Source organism: Sorex araneus, chromosome X (assembly GCF_027595985.1).
Source record: "Sorex araneus isolate mSorAra2 chromosome X, mSorAra2.pri, whole genome shotgun sequence".
Lineage (NCBI taxonomy): Eukaryota > Metazoa > Chordata > Mammalia > Eulipotyphla > Soricidae > Sorex > Sorex araneus.
This window is the reverse complement of record NC_073313.1, coordinates 55296899-55323692: the sequence shown is the minus strand read 5'-3', so window position 1 is coordinate 55323692 and position 26794 is coordinate 55296899. Positions and strand designations below refer to the sequence as shown.

Genomic DNA, 26794 nt, shown 5'->3' with positions numbered 1-26794 from the left:
AGCCAGGAGTAACCCCTGAGTATCGCTGGGTGTGCCCCAAAAAGAAAAAAAAATAGTCAATAAGCATATGAAATTAGTGACAAAAAATAAAGTTGTGTGCTTTCAGGCATAGCTTTATTTGGGTGGAATTGGAGGACTTCATGCTTAAACCAGAGACAGAAAGACAAATATAGATTTTTCTCACTCATCTTTGGTATACAGAGAAACAAATCAAGGTTATGGACAGTATCAATTGGTAATAAACTCTGGGCACTGGATTACAGATCTGAGAGTGCAAAGTTTAGAGGTGAGGGGTATAAGTAGGATGACTTGAAATAACAGAGCAACATAGATGGAGGGTCTGGAACACATGAGTGGTGGTCAAGGGAAGTAGCAGTGTGCACCAAAACCATAATTGTCAATAAGCAAATAATGGCGGGATGGGTAGAGGGAAAGGTTAGACACAGGGACAGAGGTGGAGGGTCATAAACATGTTGATGGCAACGCTATGTGCCACTTTGGGGTACTCTACATCAGTACCCCAAATTTGAATATCATTGCAGGCTTATTACCGAAATTGTGACAAAAATGTTTTTTAAAATATAAAATATCCTTTTTTTTCTTTTTGGATCACACCCGGCGATGCACAGGGGTTACTCCTGGCTCTGCACTCAGGAATTACCCCTGGCGGTGCTCAGGGGACCATATGGGATGCTGGGAATCGAACCCGGGTCAGCCGTGTGCAAGGCAAACGCCCTACCCTCTGTGCTATTGCTCCAGCCCCTAAAATATAAAATATCTTTAAAAAACATTATGAAAGTATTATTTTTATTATTGTTTCATTTTGCTTTTGGGTCACACTCGTAGTTCTCTGGAGACCATGCAGTGCCAGGAATTGGAAGTGAGCCCCCCATATACAAAGCATATGCCCGATCCTCTGAGCTATCTCTCTGGTTCAATTTCTTTACTTATTTATTGATTTACTTGTGATGGGCTTTTAACATTAAAATTTTTTAAATGGTAACAGTTGGAGGGAGAGACTATTTCCTTGAGGAAGGAGATGGGTACACCAGTGATGGTTGTGGTATTGGAATGATGTCCATGAGAAACCATTATTAGTAGTATTGTAGGCCAAAATATAATTTAAAACAATTAAAAGCTAAAATGGAAATAAAATAACATTTTTAAAAGCTAAAAAAAAGAACTATAGGAAACCTCAATTCCTCAAAGTCTCATCCCATACCAGAGACTGGTTTTGTGGTATTGTCTTCATTTAAAAATTTTAAAAGCAAAAATAATTTTAAATGAAGACAATACCACAAAACCAGTTTCTGGTATGGGATGAGACTTGGAGGAATTGAGGTTTCCTATAGTTCTTAGTTCCTTAAATTGTTCCTTTTGAAAATTTTTTAAACATTCTATTGATCACCGTGAGATAGAGCATTACAAAAATGTTCATGATTGCGTTTCATACAGAGTTCCAAGACTCATCCCTTCACCAGTGAAATTTTCCATCACCAGTGTCTCCAGTTTCCCTCCCACCCCTTCAAGCCACCCCCCACCCCAGTCTGCCTCTATGGCAGGCACCTCTCTTCTTTCTCTCTCTCTTTCTCTTTCTTTCTCTCATTTTAGGCACTATGGTTTGTGATACAGATGCTGGAAGGCCATTATGTATATCCCTGTAACTGCTTTCAACACTCAGGACTAGTTAATGGTTGGTCAATGGTGTGGGAGATGGAGGGTGGTTAAGATAGAGGAAGATCCATTATGACAATACTAGTTGGAAATAATCACTCTGAATAAGAACTGAGTGTTAAATTGTTCTTAAAGACATTTATTTAGGGGCTGGGGCAATAGTACGGAGGGTAGGGCATTTGCTTTGCACATGGCCGACCTGAGTTTGATCCCTGGCATCAATATATTCTTTCAAACCTCAGCAGGAGTGATCGCTGAGTGCACAGCCAGGAGTATGCCCAAAGCACCACCGGGTGTGACCCCCCCAAACCAAACCAAACCAAAATCCTCTATTTATTCAAACGAATTTTACTGAGATATTATTTATATTTGTAAAATTAATTTTAAATGTATAGTTTAATGGGTTTTCACAAGTTATTTACAGTTATGTACACCTTACTGCTGTCACAGTAGAATTTTTTAAATCACACAAAAAATCAAACAAATGATGTTTGGAAAACTGGATAATCACATGTAAAAAACTATTGGAACCATATCTTTTATAAAAGTAATTTGACAGAGATTAAGGAAAAAATAAAAGGGATTAAAGATGTTGAGATTAGATCAGAAATCACAAGAATACATTGAAAAAAACATAGACAGAACTCTCTAGGAAATGGACCTCAGAGGAGTCATCAACAAGCTAACCACAGAGTCAAAAACAACAAAACAAACATATGGAACTACATCACATTATGAAACTTCTGCAAAACAAAAGAAACTCAAGCTAAAATAAAAAGACACTACACTGAATGGGAGAAAATATTTGCATAAAATATTTCAGACAAAGGGCTAATATCCAAGATTTATAAAGCATTCAAAAAGCTCAACAAAAAATAATAATCAGGGAAATGCAAATTAAAAAAATCAATGAGATACTATCCCACACTGTCACTGTCATCCTGTTGCTCATCGATTTGCTCAAGCGAGCACCAGTAACATCTCCATTATGAGACTTGTTGTTACTGTTTTTGGCATATCGAATACTCCACGGGTAGCTTGCCAGGCTCTGCCGTGCAGGCAAGATACTCTTGGTAGCTTTGCTGGGCTCTCCGAGAGGGGCAGAGGAATCAAACCTGGGTCGGCTGCATAAAAGGCAAACACCCTACCCTCTGTGCTATCACTCCAGCCCATCCCACACTAGTGAGAAATATATATATATATATATATATATATATATATATATATATGTGTGTGTGTGTGTGTGTGTGTGTGTGTATGTGTGTGTGTGTGTGTATTCTGGGAATAGGCAGTGTTGGTGGGGATGTAGTGAGAAAGGACCCCTCATTAACCATTGGTTGGAATGCTGTCTGGTTCAACTGCTATGAAAAGCTATATGGACATTTCTTAAGAAAGTCAGAATAGATGGGCCAGAGTGATAGCACAGCGGGTAGGGTGTTTGCTTTGCACATGGCTGACCCGGGTTCAATCCCCGGCATCCCATATGGTCCCCTAAGCACCGCCAGGAGTCAGGAGTCATTCCTGAGTGCAGGGCCAGGAGTAACCCCTGAGCATCGCTGGGTGTGACCCAAAAAAGAAAAAAAATGAATTTGAATAAAGTTAAAAAAAAAGAAAGTCAGAATAGAACTCCCATATGATTCAGTAATACCATTACTTGGCATCTACCCCAAAGCACAGCAACGTTCATTTGAAAGGACATATGCACACCTCTGTTCATTGCAGCATATGATAAAATAGCCATATTATGAATCAAACCCAAATGTTTAACTATAGATAGATAAATCAAAGTTGTGGTGTATCTTGGAGGGTATCATGCTGAGTGAAGTCAGCCAGAAGAACAGGGTCAGACACAAGGTGACCTCTCTCATATGTGGGATATAAAGAAACATAATAGGGGAGTAACAAATGCCCAAAGACAACAGAAATCGAGAACTGGTCTTTAGTAGGACCAGTTTCTTACAGGAGTAGAAAGGAAGTAGTTTGGTGCTGGGACACTGGGACAATGATGCAGTGAAGCAAAGCAGACACTTTGGTGGAGGCTGTGGTAGTAGAATGATTTATGCAAGAAACCTACTATTGGCAATATAGCAATATTATAAATTACGGAGCCTAAACCACAATTTTTTAAAAGCTGTGATATATATATATATAGTAATAATATGTTGCTGTAAGAATGGATAAAATCATACAATTTGCCACTACATGGATGGAACTATCATGCTGAATGAAGTAAGTCAGGAGGAAGGGGCAGATATGAATGATCTTTCTCATATTTAAATATATATATATATATACAGTAAGGAATAACAAGGCAATAAAACTGGGGAGTTGATCTACAGAACTGAGCTGATGAGGTGGGGGTGTTAAACATGAGGGGCCTTGGTACCTTGCTGGGGCAGGGGGTGGGGAAGCAGCCACTCTCTGGTGGGTATGGTGTTGGAATGATGTATGCACAAAATCATCATTAACGGTATTGAAACTATTACTAAAACTATTTTAAATTATGGCAAAAAAGAAAACACATGCCTAAAATTAGTCAAAGCTAATTCTAGATAGGACTTCATCCTTAAATTCACAACAAATTGCTATATTTTGCTATATTTGGGGGTGCATATATTTTTGTGCTCAGGAGTAACCCTGGTCGTGCTTGGGGAACCCATATGTAATGTTGGGGACTGAACCAGGATCAGTCACATGCAAGGCAGCACCTTACCTCTTATACTATAATTCTGCCGCCCTAAGTTTTGTTCTAAGGTAAAATATTTGTTAAAAGATGATTGAAGTCCCATTGTCACTCATTTGAATTGATTCATGAAATGAAAATTTAGAACTTTATGGATTTTGTTTCAAAGTGTTGCTTTATGAAAAACGCAAAAGACCTAAGGTAAATTTTTTGGAAAAAAATGTAAAAAAATTTTCAATTTATTTTCAAGGAAAATGTAGTTTTTCAAAAGTCACAAAGGTTTGCTCAGTACTTTAGATTTAATTATATTAATTTTAAAAAAGATATTTCTTTTGGGGCTGGAGGAATAGTACAGTGGATAAATAAGGCTATTATATCGAACCTGAGTGAGCTTGCACATGGCTGACCCAGGTTTGATCCTCAGCATATCATGTATCAGACTACTGAGTCTGTCAGGAGTGACCTCTGAGCACAGAGTCAGAGCTGGGTGTGGACCAAAAACCAAAATTTTTTTCTCACCAAAATGAACTTTTAAATTAAAAATGGAAACTCAGGAGATGCAAGGACAAATGTAGAACCCCACACCCACGTATGTTGCAAGTTAAGCAATAAAATGGGTTATCTCAAATTTGTGTTCAGCTGCTCAATTAACCCTCACTTTCTCAACAAACAAAACTTTTCCAAAGAAACGTTGTTTTCAAGAGACTATGTTTGTCACTGACCATTAAACACATCGTACAGTGAAAGATCTTGATTGCAAGGTTGTTGGGGAGGGGGACAGGGTGGCCACAACTAGTAGTGCTTAGCAGCTTCTCCTGACTGTGCTCAGGGGGTCACTTTCAGTGGTGCTTGGAGAACCATATGGTACTGAGGGTGGAACTTGGATATCCAATATGTAAATACTGTGCTCTAGTCCTTTGAGTTATTTTCTCTGCCTATATCTTGGGTTTTTTTTAAAGCACCTGAAGTGCAAAATAGGAAACCTGGCCACATCCTAGCAGGCCCATTCCATTTACCTGTGACTACTAGCAAGGTTTGTCACGTTCCTGGATCCCACCTTTCAGTTAAATAATATGAGAGAAAAAAATAAGTATTGTATTTGGAATTAGCAAAGTCCCATCAATCTAGTAGTCACTAGAATGATAAAAAGGATTCAGATCTTTTTAAATGCCAAAAAAGGCTCCATGGTGACCGGTATGGTTTGCTGCCCATTAGCCTTCATTCTTAGGGTCGGAATATAGTCTAGGTTTTTATATGTACATACATGTATATAGGTAAATTTGATACATATGTAATTTATATGATATATTTATATATTATGTATAACACTCAAATACTCTATATAAAATTTTGTTGATGGTGCACACCTGGCAGTGCTCAGAGCTTACTCCAGATTTGCACTTCGATGGTGCTCAGGGGACCATTTGGAATTCTGAGGATTGAACTCAAATTGAACCTATGCAAGGCAAGTGCCCAACCTACTGTACTACCCCTCTTGCCCCATACTCTGGATTTGAAATTGTGTTTCTGAAACTGCCTCCTGTGGTTTTCCTTGTAGGCAAGAATCAACTGGTCAGGCGTTTCAAGAGGTCGCATGTTGACCGGGAATAGAGCAATTGCACAGCAGATAGGGTATTTGCCTTACACGCGGCTGACCCAGGTTTGATTCCTCCAATCCTCTTGGAGAGCCTGGCAAGCTACCGAGAGTATCCCGCCCACACGGCAGAGCCTGGTGTATTCCATATGCCATATGCCAAAAACAGTAACAAGTCTCACAATGGAGACGTTACTGGTGCCTGCAGAGCAAATCGATGAACAACAGGACTACAGTGCTACAGTACTACAGTTAAAATGTTCTTAGAAGGAGCTCAACCAGCTAGTGACAGGGTTGTATGATGAATAAGTGAAGCTCACATGGCTCTCCCAATAGAATCTCATGTAAGAGATGTGCAGAGAAAATATCTACATTTTATGCAGAATCAATATAGAAAAACGAATAGAAAAGAGACTTCTTTAAATTAGTGCTATAAAGAAATGCATTAACAAAAGGTCTCAAGACACTGCAACAACACTACTATAGAACAATTGTTTTTGCTGATGGGCTTCCAGATGTTGATGAACTTGGTTCATAGTACTAGTCAGAAGGCTTGAAAAGAAATGTATAAACCACCAAAATCAACAAGTTTGAAATATTCAAAATGATATTGGACTGGAGCAATAGCACAGCAGGTAGGGAGTTTGCCTTGCACGCTGCCAACCCGGGTTCAATTCCTCCATCCCTCTTGGAGAGCCTGGCAAGCTACCGAGAGTCTCCTGCCCACATGGAAGAGCCTGGCAAGCTACCCATGGCGTATTTGATATGCCAAAAACAGTAACAACAAGTCTCACGATGGAGATGTTACTGGTGCCTGCTCGAGCAAATTGATGAACAACAGGACGACAGTGCAGTGCAGTGCTACAGATATAGGAATATTCTGAGATATTGTGGAAACCCTGTGTAAGTCTGTGGACTGATGCTGCTGATGTGATGACAGGAAGTTTACATCTGGAGTTTGTTCTGAAAGCACTGAGATTCATCTACGAAAGCATCTTCACTGATAAGAGTTTTCCTTATTGCTTAATTTGCACATAATAATACTTCCCTTGTCAGTTTTCTGTGATGCAATAAGTTCCATACAACTTTCTCTATTCTTTTAAACCTAAGAGTTAAGGGATTTCATTAAGGATTTATGAGCTAAAAGAAAATTTAGCTCTCACTTCTTTGTGAATGATTCTCATTTTGCAGATTTCATGCTAACAATCCCAACAAATGATTCTTTGGCATAAATAAAATACTGTAAAACTCTTAAGACATTAAAATATGCGTGTGCCCACAGAGATTGGCCACATCCCAAAAAACAAAAGCAACTGGTGTTGGCGTGGATGTGGGGAGAAAGGGACTCTCCTTCACTGCTGGTGGGAATGCCGACTGGTTCAGCCCTTTTGGAAAACAATATGGACGATTCTCAAAAGATTAGAAATTGAGCTTCCATTTGACCCAGCAATACCACTCCTGGGAATATATCCCAGAGAGGCAAAAAAGGTATAGTAGAAATGACATCTGCATTTCTATGTTCATTGCAGCACTGTTTGCAATAGCCACAATCTGGAAAAAAACAGAGTGCCCAAAAACAGATGACTGGTTAAAGAAACTCTGGTACATCTACACAATGGAATACTATGTAGCTGTCAGAAAACATGAAGTCATGAAATTTGCATATAAGTGGATCAACATGGAGAGTGTCATGTTGAGTGAAATGAGTCAGAAAGAGACAGACATAGAAATGTTGCACTCATATGTGGAATATAAAGTAGCTGAGAGGTACAAGCTTGCAATGATGCAATTTCTGGCAGATATTTCTCTGGACTTAGTTACTAAAATACTAAAATACAGAAATCCAAAACCGTGCAGCTGCTAGTGTGGCCGCTTGACCTGATATCTCTTCATTCTCAACAATGGAAAACAAATTATCAAATGCTTCCTTTTCAGCAGGTCTGACTTTAGGGGGGAGAAACTCCAAATAATAATAGTAAGGTTTCTTTTTGTGAAATATTGAATGTAATCAAAGCAAAGTGAAAGTAAAGTGAAATTTATCAGTTACACAGGCGGGGTGGGGGGCTGGAGAGGTGGGGGGTGGGAGGAGGTATACTGTGATCCTTGGTGGTAGAATATGTGCACTGGTGAAGGGATGGATGTTCGAGCATTGTATAATTGGGACTTAAACCTGAAAGCTTTTTAACTTTCCACATGGTGATTCAGTAAAAGAATAAATTAAAAAAATTAAAATAAAATAAAATATGTGTGTGCACGAGAGATAGTACAGCAGGTAGGGCACTTGCCTTGCATGCAGTGGACCCAGGTTTTATCCGCTGTGACCAATATGGTCCCCTGAGCCCATCAGGAGTGCAGGCCTCAGTGCAGGGCCAGGGGAATCCCTGGGCATTGCTGGATGTGGCCCTAAAACAGAAAAATAAATGTGAAAGGAGCCAGAGACATGGCTCAATGGGCCGCAGCAGTGCTTTCTGTGCAGAAGGCCTGGGTTCAATCCTCAGCACCACATGGTCTCCCATGCACCACCAAGAAAGACTCCAAGGCACAGAGCCCAGAATGTTCCTTAAGTACTACCAGTTGTGACAGCCCCCCCAAAGCAACACACACACATATTTGTTAAAGCACATGTGTAAAGGATTATAGATTTGAAACCAAACTTCAATTTAGTAGTAATAATGTTCCCTGGGAGATATTTCAGTGGTATTATAAGTTGAACAAGGAATACAGGATAAGTAAAGCAATGTCTGTGTCTACTTAGGGGGAAAGTTGTCTCAGTATTTTGAAATACTCAAATTGAAAAATTTTTGTTAGAATAAACATTTGCAAGCATTTTTTACAAGAAACTTCACCTTTGTATTTGATTGAGAAGAAAGAGGCATTAGATTTAAAGGAGAATTTTTACGTTTTAAGTAAAAATTTCAACAATTAGAAATTACCCCAATTCTGACTATTGATGAGAAAGAATTTTCTTTTGCTTTTTGGGTCACACCCAGTGATGCTCAGGGGGTTACTCCTAGCTCTGCACTCAGGAATTACTCCTGGTGGTGCTCAAGGAGTAATGGGATCCCGAGTATTGAACCCAGGTTGGCCGCATGCAAGGCAAATGCCTTACCTGCTGTACTATTGCTCCGACCCTGAGAAAGAAATTCTAATCAAATAAAAATTCTCCTTGAGGGCTGGAGCGATAGCACAGCAGGTAGGGCGTTTGCCTTGCACGCGGCTGACCCGAGTTCGATTCCTAGCATCCCATATGGTCCCCTGAGCACGGCCAGGGGTAATTCCTGAGTGCAGAGCCAGGAGTAACCGCTGTGCATCGCCTGGTGTGACCCAAAAGGCAAAAAAAAAATTCTCCTTGACTATTTCCTACTCCCTACTTAGTAGAGTTTCCTGCTGATAGTGACTACAAGAGAGAAAAGAGATCATGTAATTATGAGAAGCAATAATACCTGGGTCTCAGTCAGAGATAGCTCAACAGGCTGAGTGCATACTTCGCATGAAAGAGGTCTGGGTTCAGTCCAAGAGGGCGCACTTCCTGAAGAACTAACAGGAGTGACCTCTGAGCAACAAGCCAGGAGTAGCCTTAACACACCACTGGGTGTTGTTCTGCTCCTGAAAAATCAATAAAAAGACTTGGGTCTTTGCAACTACAAATGAGTCATAAAAGGGAGGTGGAAAATGCAGGCACAAAGAGGCAGTTGTTTTGTTTCATAAGAAAGGTAGGTTTGATCTTTTCAGACCACGATGCGCTGAAGATAGAAGCTAACCACCCACAAATACGGAAAATCAAATCAAACACTTGGAAATTAAACAATTCCATGTTGAACAATGAGTGGGTCAAGAAGGAAATCAAGGAAGAAATCAAAAGATACTTAGAAACAAATGAGAATGAAGACACGAGCTACCAAAACCTATGGGACGCAGCTAAAGCCGTGTTAAGGGGAAAATTTATAGCTCTCCAAGCATTCCTCAGGAAGGAAGAAAGGACCCACATAGATAGCTTGACTTCACGACTCAAGACCCTAGAAAAGGACCAGAGAAAGGACCCCAAACCAGACCGAAGGAAAGAAATAATAAAAATTAGAGCAGAAATTAATGACATCGAAACCAAAAAAACAATCCGAAAGATCAATGAAACAAAGAGTTGGTTCTTTGAGAAAATAAATAAGATTGATAAACCGCTAGCAAGTCTCACAAAGAAAGAAAGAGAGAAAACTCTAATAAATCGAATCAGAAAAGAAAAGGGGGACATCATAACAGAAACCAGTGAGATTCAAAAGTTCATTAGAGACTACTTTGAAAGTCTTTACGCCACAAAAAAGGAGAACCTAAAAGAAATGGATGGATTCCTCGATTCCTATAATCTCCCAACACTGAAGAAAGAAGACCTGGAATACCTGAATAGACCCATCAATGTTAAGGAAATTGAAACGGTAATCAAAAACCTCCCCAAAAACAAAAGCCCAGGCCCAGATGGTTTCACTGGCGAATTCTTCCAAACATTTAAAGAAGACCTATTGCCTGTTTTCCTCAAACTTTTCCAGGAAATTGAAAAAACAGGAACTCTCCCAAACAGTTTCTATGAAGCACATATCTCCCTAATACCAAAAGCAAACAAAGACACCACTAAGAAAGAAAATTACAGACCAATTTCCCTGATGAACACCGATGCGAAGATCCTCAACAAAATACTAGCAAATAGGATCCAACAACTCATCAAAAAGATCATACATCACGACCAAGTGGGATTCATCCCAGGGATGCAAGGATGGTTTAACATTCGGAAATCAATCAACATAATCCAGCATATCAACAAAAGTAAAGATAAAAACCATATGATCATATCAATAGATGCAGAGAAAGCATTTGACAAGATCCAACATCCTTTCATGATGAAAATCCTCGCCAAAATGGGGTTTGGAGGAACTTTCCTCAAGATAGTCGAAGCCATCTATCACAAGCCTACGGCAAGCATTATCCTCAACGGGGAAAAACTAAGGGCCTTTCCTCTGAGATCAGGCACAAGACAAGGATGCCCACTCTCACCACTCCTCTTCAATATAGTACTGGAAGTACTTGCGATAGCTATTAGACAAGAAAAAGAGATTAAGGGCATCCAGATAGGAAGGGAAGAAATCAAACTCTCACTATTTGCAGACGACATGATACTATATCTAGAGAAGCCTAAAACCTCTACTAAGAAACTCTTAGAAACAATAGACTTATACAGTAAAGTTGCAGGTTACAAAATCAATACCCAAAAATCCATGGCCTTCATATATGCAAACAATGAGGCAGAGGAAAGGGACATGAAAAAAGCAATCCCATTCACAATCGTGCCCCAGAAAATCAGGTACCTCGGAATCAGCTTAACCAAGGAAGTAAAAGACCTTTACAAAGAAAACTACATAACGCTACTCCATGAAATCAAAGAGGACATGAGGAAATGGAAACATATACCCTGCTCGTGGATAGGGAGAATCAATGTTGTCAAAATGGCAATACTCCCTAAAGCATTATACAGATTCAATGCGATCCCTATAAGTATACCCATGACATTCTTCAAAGAAATGGATCAAGCAATCCTAAAATTCATATGGAATAACAAACGTCCAAGGATAGCTAAAACAATTCTTGGGAAAAAGATGATGGGAGGCATCACCATCCCCAACCTCAAACTTTACTACAAAGCAGTAACAATTAAAACAGCATGGTACTGGAACAAAGGCAGAGCCGTAGACCAATGGAACAGGGTGGAATATCCCTACACACAACCCCAAATGTATGACCATCTAATCTTTGATAAGGGAGCAAGAGATGTGAAGTGGAGCAAGGAAAGCCTCTTTAACAAATGGTGCTGGCACAACTGGACAACCACATGCAAAAAAATGGGTTTAGACCTTGACCTGACACCATGCACAAAAGTCAGATCAAAATGGATTAAAGACCTCAACATTAGACCACAAACCATAAGGTACATTGAAGACAAGGTCGGCGAAACCCTCCACGATATTGAAGATAAAGGTATCTTCAAAGGTGACACGGAACTAAGCAATCTAGTAAAAACAGAGATCAACAAATGGGACTACATTAAACTAAAAAGCTTCTGCACCGCAAGAGATACAGTGACCAGAATACAAAGACTATCCACAGAATGGGAAAGGATATTTACACAATACCCATCAGATAAGGGGTTGATATCAATGGTATATAAAGCACTGGTTGAACTCTACAAGAAGAAAACATCCAACCCCATCAAAAAATGGGGCGAAGAAATGAACAGAAACTTTACCAAGGAAGAAATACAAATGGCCAAAAGGCACATGAAAAAGTGCTCTGCATCACTAATCATCAGAGAGATGCAGATCAAAACAACTTTGAGATACCACCTCACACCACAGAGACTAGCACACATCCAAAAGAACAAAAGCAACCGCTGTTGGAGAGGATGTGGGGAGAAAAGGACCCTTCTACACTGCTGGTGGGAATGCCGACTGGTTCAGCCCTTCTGGAAAACAATTTGGACGACTCTCAAAAAATTAGATATTGAATTCCCATTTGACCCAGCAATACCACTGCTGGGAATATATCCCAGAGAGGCAAAAAAGTACAATCGAAACAACATCTGCACATGTATGTTCATCGCAGCACTGTTTACAATAGCCAGAATCTGGAAAAAACCCGAATGCCCCAGAATGGATGACTGGTTGAGGAAACTTTGGTACATCTATACAATGGAATACTATGCAGCTGTTAGAAAAAAGGAGGTCAAGAATTTTGTAGTCAAGTGGATGGGCATGAAAAGTTTCATGCTGAGTGAAATGAGTCAGAAAGAGAGAGACAGACATAGAAAGATTGCACTCATCTATGGTATATAGAATAACAGAGTGGGAGACTAACACCCAAGAACTGTAGAAATAAGTACCAGGAGGTTGACTCCATGGCTTCGAGGCTGGCCTCACGTTCCGGGGAAAGGTCAACTCAGAGAAGCGATCACCAACTACATTGTAGTCGAAGGCCATGTGGGGGAAGGGAGTTGCGGGCTGAATGAGGGCTAGAGACTGAGCACAGCGGCCACTCAACACCTTTATTGCAAACCACAACAGCTAATTAGAGAGAGAAAACAGAAGGGAATGCCTTGCCACAGTGGCAGGGTGGGGTGGGGGGGAGATGGGATTGGGGAGGGTGGGAGGGACACTGGGTTTACGGGTGGTGGAGAATGGGCACTGGTGAAGGGATGGGTTCCCAAACTTTGTATGAGGGAAGTATAAGCACAAAAGTGTATAAATCTGTAACTGTACCCTCACGGTGATTCTCTAATTAAAAATAAATAAATTTAAAAAAAAAAAGAAAGGTTGGTTTGGTGTGAAAGAACCAGTCACACTTGACACTAGTAACAGTATATGAGCTCTAAGTAAAAATAAAATCATGCCATTTTCAGCAACATAGATGGAACTAGAGGGTATCATGCTGAATGAAGTCGGTCAGAAAGAAAGGGATAGATACAGAATGATCTCTCTCATATGTGGTACTTAAATATACACAGAAAAGTAGCAACAAATAGCCGAAAGCAACACAATGGGAGAATTGACCCAAACCAAGGTGTTGGTGGAAGGGGGGGATGAAATAGGGGTGCTGGGGTCCTTGAGAGAGGGAGAGAGGGAGGTAGATAAGGGGTGTGGTGTTGGAATTATATGAATGGGAATTCATCATTAACAGTATTGTACCCTCAGTACTGTCTCTTCCACCCCATGAAATGGATCTTACCTTTAACAATGTGCCTGAGCCAAAAAGATAGCACTGTAGGTAAGTGCTTGCCTTGAACATGGCTTACCTAGCTTCAATCACCCCTTATGGTCCCCTGATCTCATCAGGAGGGATCCCTGAGTGCAGAGCCAGAAGTAAGTCCTGAGCACAGGAGCCAGGTGTGGTCCAAAAACCAACCAACCAAACAATGCTTTCCAAGATCAAGAAGTGGGAGGCCTGGATGGGAATTTGCATTTCTGTGGAAACCCAACAGTAATTTACTTTATTTACTTTGTGTGGGTTTCTACCAAGAAACAGGATAACTTGACATCATAGAAGAGATATGATCAGCACCAATTCTTTTACCAAATCATGAAGAAATTATAAATAAATCAAATAACCATAAAAAATGAAGACAATTGTGACCACAGGCTCAGAAGTAGGCATGAAGACTGACCACTACAAATTTGCTTTAGTGAAAGACTGACCACTACATATTTGCTTTAGTGAAAGACTGACCACTACAAATTTGCTTTAATGAAAGACTAACCACTACAAATTTGCTTTAGTGAATAAAATTGGTAAGTATCCAAAGTAAGCTCAAGTGTGTTATGAAAAAATTCTGGAAAGATTACATTTGAAAGTTGAATACAAAGTCAGTGTTTAATAACTGGACTGGAGCAATAGCACAGCGGGTAGGGCATTTTCTTGCATGCAGCTGACCTGGGTTTGATTCCTCTGTCCCTCTTGGAGAGCCCAGCAAGCTACCGAGAGTATCCCGCCCACATGGCAGAGCCTGGCAAGCTATCCGTGGCATCTTCAATATGCCAAAAACAGTAACAATAAGTCTCACAATGGAGACGTTACTAGTGTCCGCTCGAGCAAATCAATGAACAACGGGACAACAGTGCTACAGTGCTACTAATAACTTCCCTAAAACTTTTCATTTTTTTCTTACTTACCCATATAAAGAAAATGAAAGAAACTTCTTTTCACAATTTAAATACCCCTAAATCCTATTGATTATTCAGTGTGCCATAGAAATAATTCACTTTCTCTGTGTGCAAGCTTGGAATACCCTAACATATTTACGTGCAGTCACATTGCATAAACACACTAAAACACAAAGGCAGGTACATTCACATTGTCACATGTGTACATGAAGGTTCACATATGTCCTTAATTCTAGACATATACCAGTTGATGAGCAGAACCAACTGTTTATAAAAACATCTCCCATTTCATCTGCACAGAAACAGGCATGTTACAGGTGCCAACATACCAGCAAATCACATAAAGATATACAATACACCCATACATATGCCAATGAAGATAACCACCCTTCCTCAGAAATACAAACGAAGACAGAGACATCATTCACACTGGCACATGCAGACACCTATGCCTACAAATCAAATTGCATGAATTTATGCAATTGATGATACAATCATACATGTACAGACTCAAGAATTACCCTCTGACACAGGGAAACTCCTACTCATATTCTACAGCTCCAGACCTTTCCTTTCTCTGGTATTTTACACTGTGAGATTAAGACCTATTCCCTACACACACTCACTCTCACAAATATGCCCTGGAACACATACATATATTAGCAGAAAAGACATACTCCCACATACTGATACATCACTCAGACTCCCTGCTGCACACACAGAGGCAGGCAGTTCAGTAGGCATGCATAACAATGCAGACTCATGCATACCTGCCGATGCTTATAAACAGGAATCTAAACCATAGTTGCACACACTCATTCATACCTACACATACATTCACAGAACACAGATACACACATTTAGTATTTGGCCATCTAAGCATAATCCCTTTAGACACATGAACACATCACTACATATGTATCTCAAACTCAATTGTCTTACATTTAAGACATTCCCAACAGAGATTCATATACACATGCTTATATCCTGACTATTACAAACCTGTTTCAAACATTCAGATCAAAAACACACTGGTAGAAGCCCAGATAAGATCCGGAGCTGCCACGCTTCACGCGGACCGTCTGCTCCTAAAGACTATGATCTGTGAGGTCTTCTAACCCATTTTGGCACCCAGAGCGGCTTCTTACAGAAATGCATCTAGACTGTGAGCTGTGCTACAACCCCGTGCCACCCGGGGAGGGATTTTCTCTCTCCACCCTGTTTTTCTGCGTGGAAAATGGTGGCGGCGGCAACATCCACGTGGTGAGAGCCACCTCCTAAGACCCCCAACCCAGAGGTATAAATTTTTCAGTTACTTTGCTCGTAGATGATCATGGGAGGGGGTCATTACCAGCACGCCCTCTGCCCAGATACGATCCGGAGCTGCCGCGTGCGAAACAGACCCTCTACTCCTAAAGACTATGATCCGAGAGGTCTTCTAACCCATTTTGGCACTCAGAGTGGCTTCTTACAGAAATGCATCTAGACTGTGAACTGAGCTAAAATATCAGAAATCCAAAACCGAGCTCATAGAGTCTTCATTCTCAGCAATGAAAAGAAATTATTAAATGATGCCTTTTCATCAGGCCTGATTGTTGGGGGAAAATTCCAAACAATAATAGTGAGTTCTCTATTGAAATATTGAATGTATTCAAAGTATAGAGAAAATAAAGTAAAGATCATTAGCTACTTAGGTGGGGGGTGGCTGGGAGAGGCGTATATTGGAGTTCCTGGTGGTGGAACATGTGCACTGGTGAAGGGATGAGGGTTTAATCATAATATGACTGAGACTTAAACCTGAAAGCTTTGTATTTTTTTCACGGTGATTCAATAAAATAAAAATTAAAAAAAAAACACACTGGTATACACATATACAGATAGAAGCATCCTCACATATGCATATGTACCAGTAATATTCAAAACACTGCACCCACTTGGGTACAGCACCAGTATATATACAGGTATGTGCATTCATATTCCCAGGTGTGTGTGCTCTGAGAAGTATACACACAGAGCCAAACTCCCTTTATCAACCTCCTAGACACATTCTTCCTTCCTCCTCAAACCATGATTTTATATACACAAATGGAACATATATAAACACCCAATATAAATACCCAATATTATGTACAAACACTCATATAATCACAAAGTCTGCCTTTTATTTCACACATAAATATGGAGACAAAATCATGGCAAATATGCAACAGAGGACATATAGAGAACTACCTCATTCACAGATACTGATAGACACATACTGTTATTTACTAGCACAGGTAATAATTAGAGCTCTAGGTAGCATCTTTGATGGTACTAAGGACTCATTATGTACCAGGCACTATCCTAAGCACTTTTCAAATATTTTTTTATTAGTGAATCACCGTGAGGTACAGTTACAGACTTACAAACTTCCATGCTGACATTTCAGTCACACAATGGCCAAGTATCCATCCCTCCACCAGTGCCAATTTTCCACCACCAATGGTCCCAGCATCCCTCCCACAATTCCCATCTCGTTCCCCCTCCCCTAACCCCACCTCAGTGGCAGGGCATTCCCTTTTGCTCTCTTTTTCCTTTTGGGTGTTATGGTTTGCAATAGAGGTATTGAGTGGCCATCGTGTTCGGTCTATAGTCTGCTTTCAACACCATTTACTTGGTGATCCCTTCTCCACCTGAACTGCCTTTTCCTTCAGTATGTGAGGCCAGCTTCTAAGTTGTGGAGTAATCCTCCCAGTACTTATCTTTAATAATCCTGGGTGAGAACAGATGACTGGTTAAAGAAACTTTGGTACATCTACACAATGGAATACTATGCAGCTGTTAGAAAAGATGAAGTCATGAACTTTGCATATAAGTGGATCAACATGGAAAGTATCATGCTAAGTGAAATGAGTCAGAAAGAGAGACAGACATAAAAAGATTGCACTCATCTGTGGAATATAAAACAACAGAATGGGAGACTAACACCCAAGAATAGTAGAAATAAGTACCAGGAGGTTTGCTCCATGGCTTGGAAGCTGGTCTCACATGCTGGGGAAAAAGGCAGCTCAGATAGAGAAGGGAACACCAAGTAAAGTGTGGTTGGAGGACCCTCTTGGATGGGAGATGCGTGCTGAAAGTAGACTACAGATTGAACACGATGGCCACCCAATACCTCTATTGCAAACCACAACACCCAAAAGGAGAGAAAGAACAAAAGGGAATGCCCTTCCACAGAGGTGGGATGGGGTGGGGGGATGAGATGGGAGGGTGGGAGGGATACTGGGGTCATCGATGAAGGAGAATGGGCACTGGGAGGGATGGGTACTCGAGCATTGTATGACTGAAACACAAGCACAAAAATATGTGAATCTGTAACTGTATGCTCAAGGTGAGTCATTAATAAAAAAATAATAAGTTAAGAAAAATAATAATCTTGGGTGTTAGTCTCCCATTCTGTTACTCTATATTCCACAAATGGCACTTTTCAAATATTAATTCATCAAGTCCTAACCCCTTGCTCTATGACATAGATTGTATTATTACCCTTCTTACAGTAAGAAACTAGGGTTTAGCTGAGATTAGGCCCAAAGTCACATAGCTAACGAATAGCAGAACTAAGATTCAAATCCAGAGACTGGCTCGAGAGACCTTGCAGATGAAACTTACCTGTAGAAAGACATGTATTTCATACACAAATGCAGATATACACCACTTCAGACATGCACACACAAATCATGTACTAACATGCTTAGGTACATACAGGCACACACATATGCAAAAACAAATGTTCACATTTATAGGTATTCCAGAGGAGATTTATATATGCATGCACACACAGAAATTCACATACTTAGCCTAGGAAAGATACATACATCATAAACATACCTCAAATCACACACCCCACCTAAATATATCCACACTATATAATACACAAAATACCTAGATAGTCTTCCTACACCTTTCCAGATAAATCCATGCTCACATAAAGATACTCCATACACATATAGATACCCACCTATACATAACTTACAGACACTGCCACTGTCACTGTCGTCCCATTGCTCATCGATTCGCTCAAGCAGGCACCAGCAACGTTTCCATTGTGAGACTTGTTACTGTTTTTGGCATATCAAATGCACCACGGGTAGCTTGCCAGTCTCTGCTGTGCTGGCTAGATACTCTCGGTAGCTTGCCCGGCTCTCCGAGAGGAGCAGAGTAATCGAACCCGGGTCGGCAGCGTGCAAGGCAAGCGCCCTACCCGCTGTGCTATCACTCCAGCCCAACTTAGAGACACTACTCATACATAAATCTTATTCATATAAACACAGTTTTTCACATACTCTGTCTCACATACCCAAACACATCCCCACTTACAAAGTTCCACACAATCTCTAAAATCAATCTCATATGCACCATTGAGATACATTGACATCCAGACATATCACTTAGATCCACCTACATCTACATATACACATATATCCCACCCAAATATATCAAATTTTCATATAAGCCATCCAGGTACAGCTTCCTACATGCTCTATAGCCCAAATACATATGTGCATTCATCTCCATGCCACCAGATGTACCAACACTTAAAACACACTTAGAGAGCTGAGGAGATAGCTCAAAGGACTGAAGCAAATGTTAGCATGCAGCATACCTAGATTCATTCTCTGGCACTACATCGTTCCCCAATTACCACCAGGGACACGCCTCAAGCCCTAAGAGAAGAGTGACCCCTAAGTACCTCCAGGTTAGTCCAAAAGTCAAAAGAAAATTTACACAACTATATATATCCCCTAAAATCTCTTTCACACATTCTTTTCAGTTACACACACACTTTCACACAAACCCAAGTGATTACATATGTATGTATGTATGTATTATGAAGATGTGGCATATATACACAATGAAATTACACCACTGTATGGAATATTAATATCATGCAATTTTCTGCAACATGAATGGAATTGAAAGATATCATGTTAAATGAAGTAAGCCAGAAGAAGAAGGATAAACACAGGGTGATATCATTTATATCTGGTATTTAGAGTAACTGGATGAGGAAATACAATGGTTTAAAGGGGGGATGCTTGGATTACCCTTGGATCCCAGAGTATAGAGAGGAGAAGAAAAAAAGTAGAATGAAAGGGAAGGGAAGAAGAGATAGATGAGAAGCAATGGGGCAGGGGTCAAGGGGTGTCAGGTACATCAGTGGTGTTAATGAATGACAGAGCTAAATATCCAAATCACAGAGTTAACAACACTGAAATCCTGAGACACAAATTTTAAAAACCAAACTTAAAAGATGCCTATCAAGATGGCAGGCTGAGGCTGTGGGGGAGGGGGTAAGGTGAAGGTGGGGGCAGGAGAAAGAACCTGGGAACACTGGTAGAGGGAAGCTGACATTGGTGGCGGTATCAGTGATGGAACATTGTATGTCAAAAACCCAATTATGAATAACTTTGTAACTCACAATGCTTTAATAAAGTTAAAATTAAAAATATATAAACTTAGCATTCTCACCATACATCATCCCGATACACTTTGCTTCTCTATTCTCACCTACCCACATCTATATATGTAATTCAGATATATGACAAAAATATATACCCATGTATGTTCTCGCACATAGCTCAGATGTGCCCCATGCATACCACCCAGATACATCCACGCTCACATACAGGTATATCCACTTACATCTCCAATATCCTTACACTCATTTAATCAAACCAGTTAAACTCTTACATCCCATCCAGTATACTTATATACTTCTCCCAGCACATACGTCTATGCTTTCACACCCACCACATTCAGAAACTCATATACTCTCTTACATATACATGCAACCCACACTCCCTCTTTCTTAAGCACTATTATCCAGAAAATCTGCACCCTATACACATAATGCAGACACAATCATATTGTCTAACATACCACACACATATCTTCACATGCATTCACCCCTTATGTCATCTGCAGATACACTACAATTATATACTTACACCCTCAACTTCACTCACATGTGCCCAAATTCCCTCATACACATATACACACAATAAGATACATGCCATTATAAAGTTCATTGTCTAGATTTAATTGTGCTTTCCCAACTACATAATGTATCCAGAACAAACATACACTTCTATTGTGCGCACAATACAGATATATCCACAATACCAAATACACACGTACTTTCTAAATACTTACTCTTTTGTAACACTTAGATGCATCAAACTCGTATATTGTTCAGATATATACATCTTCACGCATATTCATACTCAAACCCTCACTCAAATCATCCTTCACCAAAAAAGGCCAATTCTCTCATAGTGCTTTACAGACACCTTGATATACACCACATTCATGTTCACCTCTCCTCAATACACCAAAGTGTTTCCATATTCTACCCAGAAACATCAGGGCAATCTTTTATATACAACCCAGATTCCCTCTCTTCAAGTCTTCTGATTCCTGTTCCTTCTCCTCCCCCTTGTGTTCTTTACCTCCCCTTTCCCTCTTCTTCTCCCTCTGTAATTATTTCATTCTCTTTTCAAATGTATCGCCTCTTCTATATACACATTCCACTTCACCTAGATATTGTACCTTCACTTATATATACTAGCTGATATCCAGATTTATGTCTGGATGTCATAATTTAGGTGCACTCTCTGAACACCACTTACTAACCCTAAACACCACATAACACTATTTTGTTTTGGGTCTTTAACCATGGGAAGATGAGGGGAGGTGTCTTTCTTTGTCTTCCAAGAAATACCTTTTACGAAAGTTATAAATTCTTTCCCTAATAGAACATTTCTCATCCTGAATATTAATAATGATAAGAATTATACCAAGGCCTTGCAAAAGCTCAGCACAAAAATCCTCTGATCAACTCCAGAGACCTTAGAAGTGGGTCATGGATTGTTCTGATGTTATAGTTTGTGTAAGATGTCTACACAGTTAGAGCCACAAAGAATGTACTGGAGTGCCAAGGATTCTCTATGTACCTACACATATATACATGCATCACACAGACTCATAAATACCCTCCATTATCACTCCCTCAGTGATAAAATGCATTTTCACAAGCTCAAGGCCAAGCATCTCTCTTTTTCACATGCACTCCATCAGAGACACAAGCACAAATATATAAATATATGCACTAGTTCGTACACTTAGGCACACTCATAGGAATGCACATTTACACTCCACTTGGACCTACATGTGCATATGCATTTCCTTTCAAACATAAGCATATATACATGGCACATGTTCCCATGACTGTTACGGACATACATTTACTCACAAACATGTATACACAGGCATACTTACGCATACCTACAGATAGGTAGACTCTATCACAACCAATAATACAATGACTAGACAACAAAGATGAATTCACAAATGTACATACATACCTCTAGACATCAATATATAAGCATGTTCAGACATATTCATATACAAGTGTACTCAAGACATAAACATCCAGAGGCATACATGTCTGTCAATAAGACGTATTAATAGGCAGATATTCTAAAACATATTACACTATGCATATACAACTATGCACATAGACTTGTACATCATTAATTCCTATATATACACTGAAGACAATGTATATTCATACGCATGCATACATGGAAAAACACTCAGATATTTTCCTACACTTGTGTATCTTTACAAAAAGAATCGATTATACTCGGGGCTGGAGCGATAGCACAGCGGGTAGGGCATTTGCCTTGCACGCGGCCGACCCGGGTTCAAATCCCAGCATCCCATATGGTCCCCTGAGCACCGCCAGGAGTAATTTCTGAGCGCAGAGCCAGGAGTAACCCCTGTGCATTGCCAGGTGTGACCCAAAAAGCAAAAAAAAAAAAGCAAAAAAAATCGATTATACTCATAATCGTCATATATATATATATAAAGAATTCTCTTACACTCACTCAAATACACTTTACACTAAGACTGGCATGTACATATATAACACAAGTTTTCAAACAATGGTATATAAACACAGACACACATATGCAAATAATTAAAACTGTATAACTGGGACATTCATCAAGTCCTTACACACACAAGTATATTCTCACACACCACACTTAGATGCGTGTTAACATGGAATACTAAATTTAGATATTCATATTCACTCAAATGTACACAGTCAGATATATACATATATACTAGTAGATATGGTCACACACATATACTTGGTCACACAGGCCTATCCACATTCATTCTGACATCCAGAAATTCACTCAAAACACCTGAGATATGTGCACCCAAGTATTATGAAATGAAACTACCCATGCATACCACAATTTGACATGAACTCATAATAATGTGTACTCACAAACACAATTAAATGTATGCCTCTATTCATTAACCTACTTACACGGCCTTTTATGGTCTGAATATACATATATATGTACATATATGCAATATCTAAACATATATATATGTTGTTTACAGTTACAATACCTTCATACAGAAGCATACCCATACATTCCATTTTCATGTATAAAATATGACATTTACACATTCTCCCTCACTTACTGTAGCACTGTAGCACCTGTCATCCCATTGTTCATTGATTTGCTCGAGTGGGCATCAGTAACGTCTCCATTGTGAGACTTGTTACTGTTCTTGGCATATCGAATATGCCACTAGTAGCTTTCCAGGCTCTGCCATGCAGGCGGGATACTCTCGGTAGCTTGCTGGGCTCTCTGAGAAGGGACGGAGGAATCGAACCCAGGTCAACCACGTGCGAGGCAAACGCCTTACCCGCTGTGCTATCACTCCAGTACCCCTCACTTACACAACTAGTTTTCTTTGTACCAGTATGACATTTCCACTAATATTTTACTAATCAGATATGGACTCATGGATCCTTCTACAGACAATATATAATCAAATTTGCATAGAGACATACATAATTCAAAATGTTGGAGAATACACATGGACATTCACACACAATACTACTCATACATAGGACAGTCACACCCACAGAGAAGCATGTTCATACCCATACTTCCCATATATACATGGACATATGCACATGCCCTTACAAACACACAATTTAAATGCACCCACATTCAAATGGAACACGCAGACACACAAGAAAATAAACACAACCAGGTTATCTCTAGGTATTTAGTAACTGGGCATACATACTCGGGCGTTCTAAAACCTTCACACACACACACACACACACACACACACATATATATATACTCATGTCTGTATATATATATACAGGCCAACTAGTTCAGAGGAAAAATCTTCACCCAGGTTCAGAATGAAATATGCCCATTTGTTCATCCAGAGACTGACAGCAAAATCCATACCCAGCCCCCTATGCTTACACAAGCCTACTCAGACACCCACACACTCATAATCACCATCATGTGGCCTACTCACATACAAGAACTCCTACACAACCACAATGCCCATGAACAGACAGACACAGAAATAAAATGCACACACAGCCACATGTTTTCAATTGCACATAGATACCCATATTTGGTCCACAAGCCTGTAACCACAGATTGGACCTTCTGCCTTCCATGCCAAATGATCTTCAGAAAAATCTCCTGTTTAGCCTGAAATCCCAGTCCTCTTTTCCCAAAGAAATTATATTCAGGATATCTATATTTTTCATCGCATCTCTTTCTCACTCATTCCCTTCCTTTGGCCTTGAGTATTCTCTAGCCAGCAATCAGTGTTCCACCATGTCTTCGCACCTGGAAACCAGCCAGTAGACTGTTCCCCTTACTACAGACTATAGGATGGGAATTCCCTGGTAGTCATCCCGCATAGGTCTGGCTATTGCATGGGTCACACCCCAGATTACCCAAAGCCTTGTGATCTCAGAAGATTCAACCTTGTTCTCAAGCCCTGCCAAACACTGACCACAGACCAAACTCTTGCCAAGTCTCCCCTCAACATGGAGACGCATACATCACTAGGACCAGGAATGTAGCAAGCTACCAGCCAGGCCACTGCTAAATGCAGGGGCTCAAGCACACACACACACACACACACACACACACACACACACAAACATACACTCCAGTACACACATATGCAGGGAGAGGAGCATGGAGTGGACCAGGACAGAGGGCTCTGTCTACTGCCTACCACCACCACTTAAGATTCCTTACAACAAGGAGTAACAGCCCAGAACTGTTCCTGCTCCTTGCCTCCCATCCATTTTATTTCCCACTTGCCTGCTGTTACCCTACTCAGAGCTCAGCAGAGATCCTGGGTAAAAGCAGAAAGATTTCACCAGATAATCAATAACAAAATTAATCATGATTAATCAGTGACAATATTAACCAGGAGCTCTACTGGCACTCTTTATGACATTCTTTACTACATGATCAACTCATTCAGTCACTACAGGCACCCAGGATGCAAGGGTCACCAATCTCTGACAAATGGGAAAACCAAGGTTCAATGAGTGGCATACTTTCACTCAAGTTGCAGAGTCAGTAGCTGGGAGAATTGTGCCTGGAGAATCTTTAGACAAATATCAGGCCTTTGTCTCCTTGGAGACACAAGGACCACTGACCATACAATTTGGCACACAGAACATGAACAGCTGAAGCAGACAAAGACCGTCTGTGATGGAGGCTGGGATCTGCACTGTGGGGACAACTGTGTTGTGTCTGGCCCCTTCAGGTTGTTGTGTGGCATGATCCTTGCCCACACAAAGCCATCAGGAAACCAAGGAGCTGGGAGTGCTCCCTACCCTCCACCTCACCTTCCTGTCCCACAGTCCCTCTCCCTGGCTGGGAAATTTTCAGCAGTGAGTGAGTGAGTAAAGTCTGTACTACCTGTGGAGAGATACAGAGAATAAAGGGAAGGGGAAAAAAGGAGTGCAGGTGGTTTGTGCTGAAAGCATCTTCTCTCTCATGTCTACTTACCTGCCTGCTCACAGAAACATCCAGACAGACAGACAGACACAGACACACACAGGCCAAGGAACCTGGAAGAGAGTGAAGGAGGCATGAGAGGAGGTAGCCTCAGGGTCTGAGGCTGCCAAGAGTGCAGGCATTGTGAGGGGAGCCGAGCCAGCCAGGCTCCCAGGCATGCCAAGGCCAGCACACAATGAAAGATTAACACAGCCTCAAGCACAGACACAAGCACAATGATAAAAACAGACCCTGTGCAGGGAAACAGGTGGTAGTTCCCTTGCTCATGGGACATTTGGGATTGGGAAAGATGGGGATGGCTAGAGGACTCTTTAGGTTGCCTTCGTGATGAAAAGAGAGATTAACAGGGTAGGAGAGAGACAGAGACAGATAGAGACAGAACATGTGTCTGTGTGTGCGAGCTTGCACGGGCGCACACACACACACATACACACACACACACACACACACACATGAGCATGCGCGTTCACAAACACAGAGGGAGCGGGGACAGACAAACAGACAAGCTAGGTAGAGATGGAGGTTGAAATTTATATGGAGTGACAGGAGAGAAGTCCCAGCCCGCATTCTTTGGTGGCAGAATACTGACTGCTTACCTGAGTTTTCTCAGCAGGGCTGTCTTTGAATCCAGGGAGGGGGTTCAAGCTGTTTCAACCAGGACAATCACAGCCTCACAGCCGGGGCCACACTATGGGACCCTCAGTGATCAGCAGCAAGTGACACTCCTGCAATGGTTGCCTTGGATACAGTGGGTCTGGTCTAAATCGAAGATACCAGGGAAAAGCAGGCACCAGCGGGGTGCACTGGACAGGGCTGGGGGGTGGTGTAGAATACCAGGTGGGCAGCACACCTCCTTGGGGTGACTGGCTAGCTGGCCGGAGGGGGTCCCGGGCGGCTGCTTCCCCTACTACACACTCCCATCCCCATCTTCATGCACCTCGAAGCTGGGAGGGGGGGCCAGCGCTGGCTCCAGCAACCCGTGGGCCGCCGGGCCCCCTCCCCCACCCCTCCCCCCCACCCCCACCCGTCTGCCTGCTGGCCGCCGCCTTTTGTCCTCAGAAGACACGGTCCCCGGTCCCCGCGGGGCCTCTGCCAAGTCTCTAGCAGATGCTCAGGGTCCGGGGCTCCTCCCTGCGTGCACTTGGGCCATGGCCTGGGAGAACCCCGGGTTGGGGGGCTCTCATCCAGGCTCGCCCCGCTCCTCAGGTTTGGAGGGGCTGGTGAAAAG

At 41.2% G+C, this 26794-nt stretch overlaps 1 protein-coding gene across 8 annotated transcripts in view; it reads right to left on the bottom strand.

The window, feature by feature from the left end:
• The window catches only part of GPR173 (G protein-coupled receptor 173), a 43228-nt gene extending 16666 nt beyond the window's left edge, over positions 1-26562 (bottom strand). For 2 of the 8 annotated variants that reach the window (XM_055120328.1, XM_055120333.1), the window contains exon 1: positions 26163-26562. The gene's annotated coding sequence lies outside the window, so the exon portion shown is untranslated. Of the gene's footprint in view, positions 1-8232; positions 8355-9394; positions 9558-25557; positions 25620-26162 lie in introns of all 8 variants that reach the window. The other 6 variants (XM_055120326.1, XM_055120330.1, XM_055120325.1 and 3 more) reach the window with 6 other exon arrangements.
• Between the last annotated feature and the right edge of the window lie 232 nt (positions 26563-26794).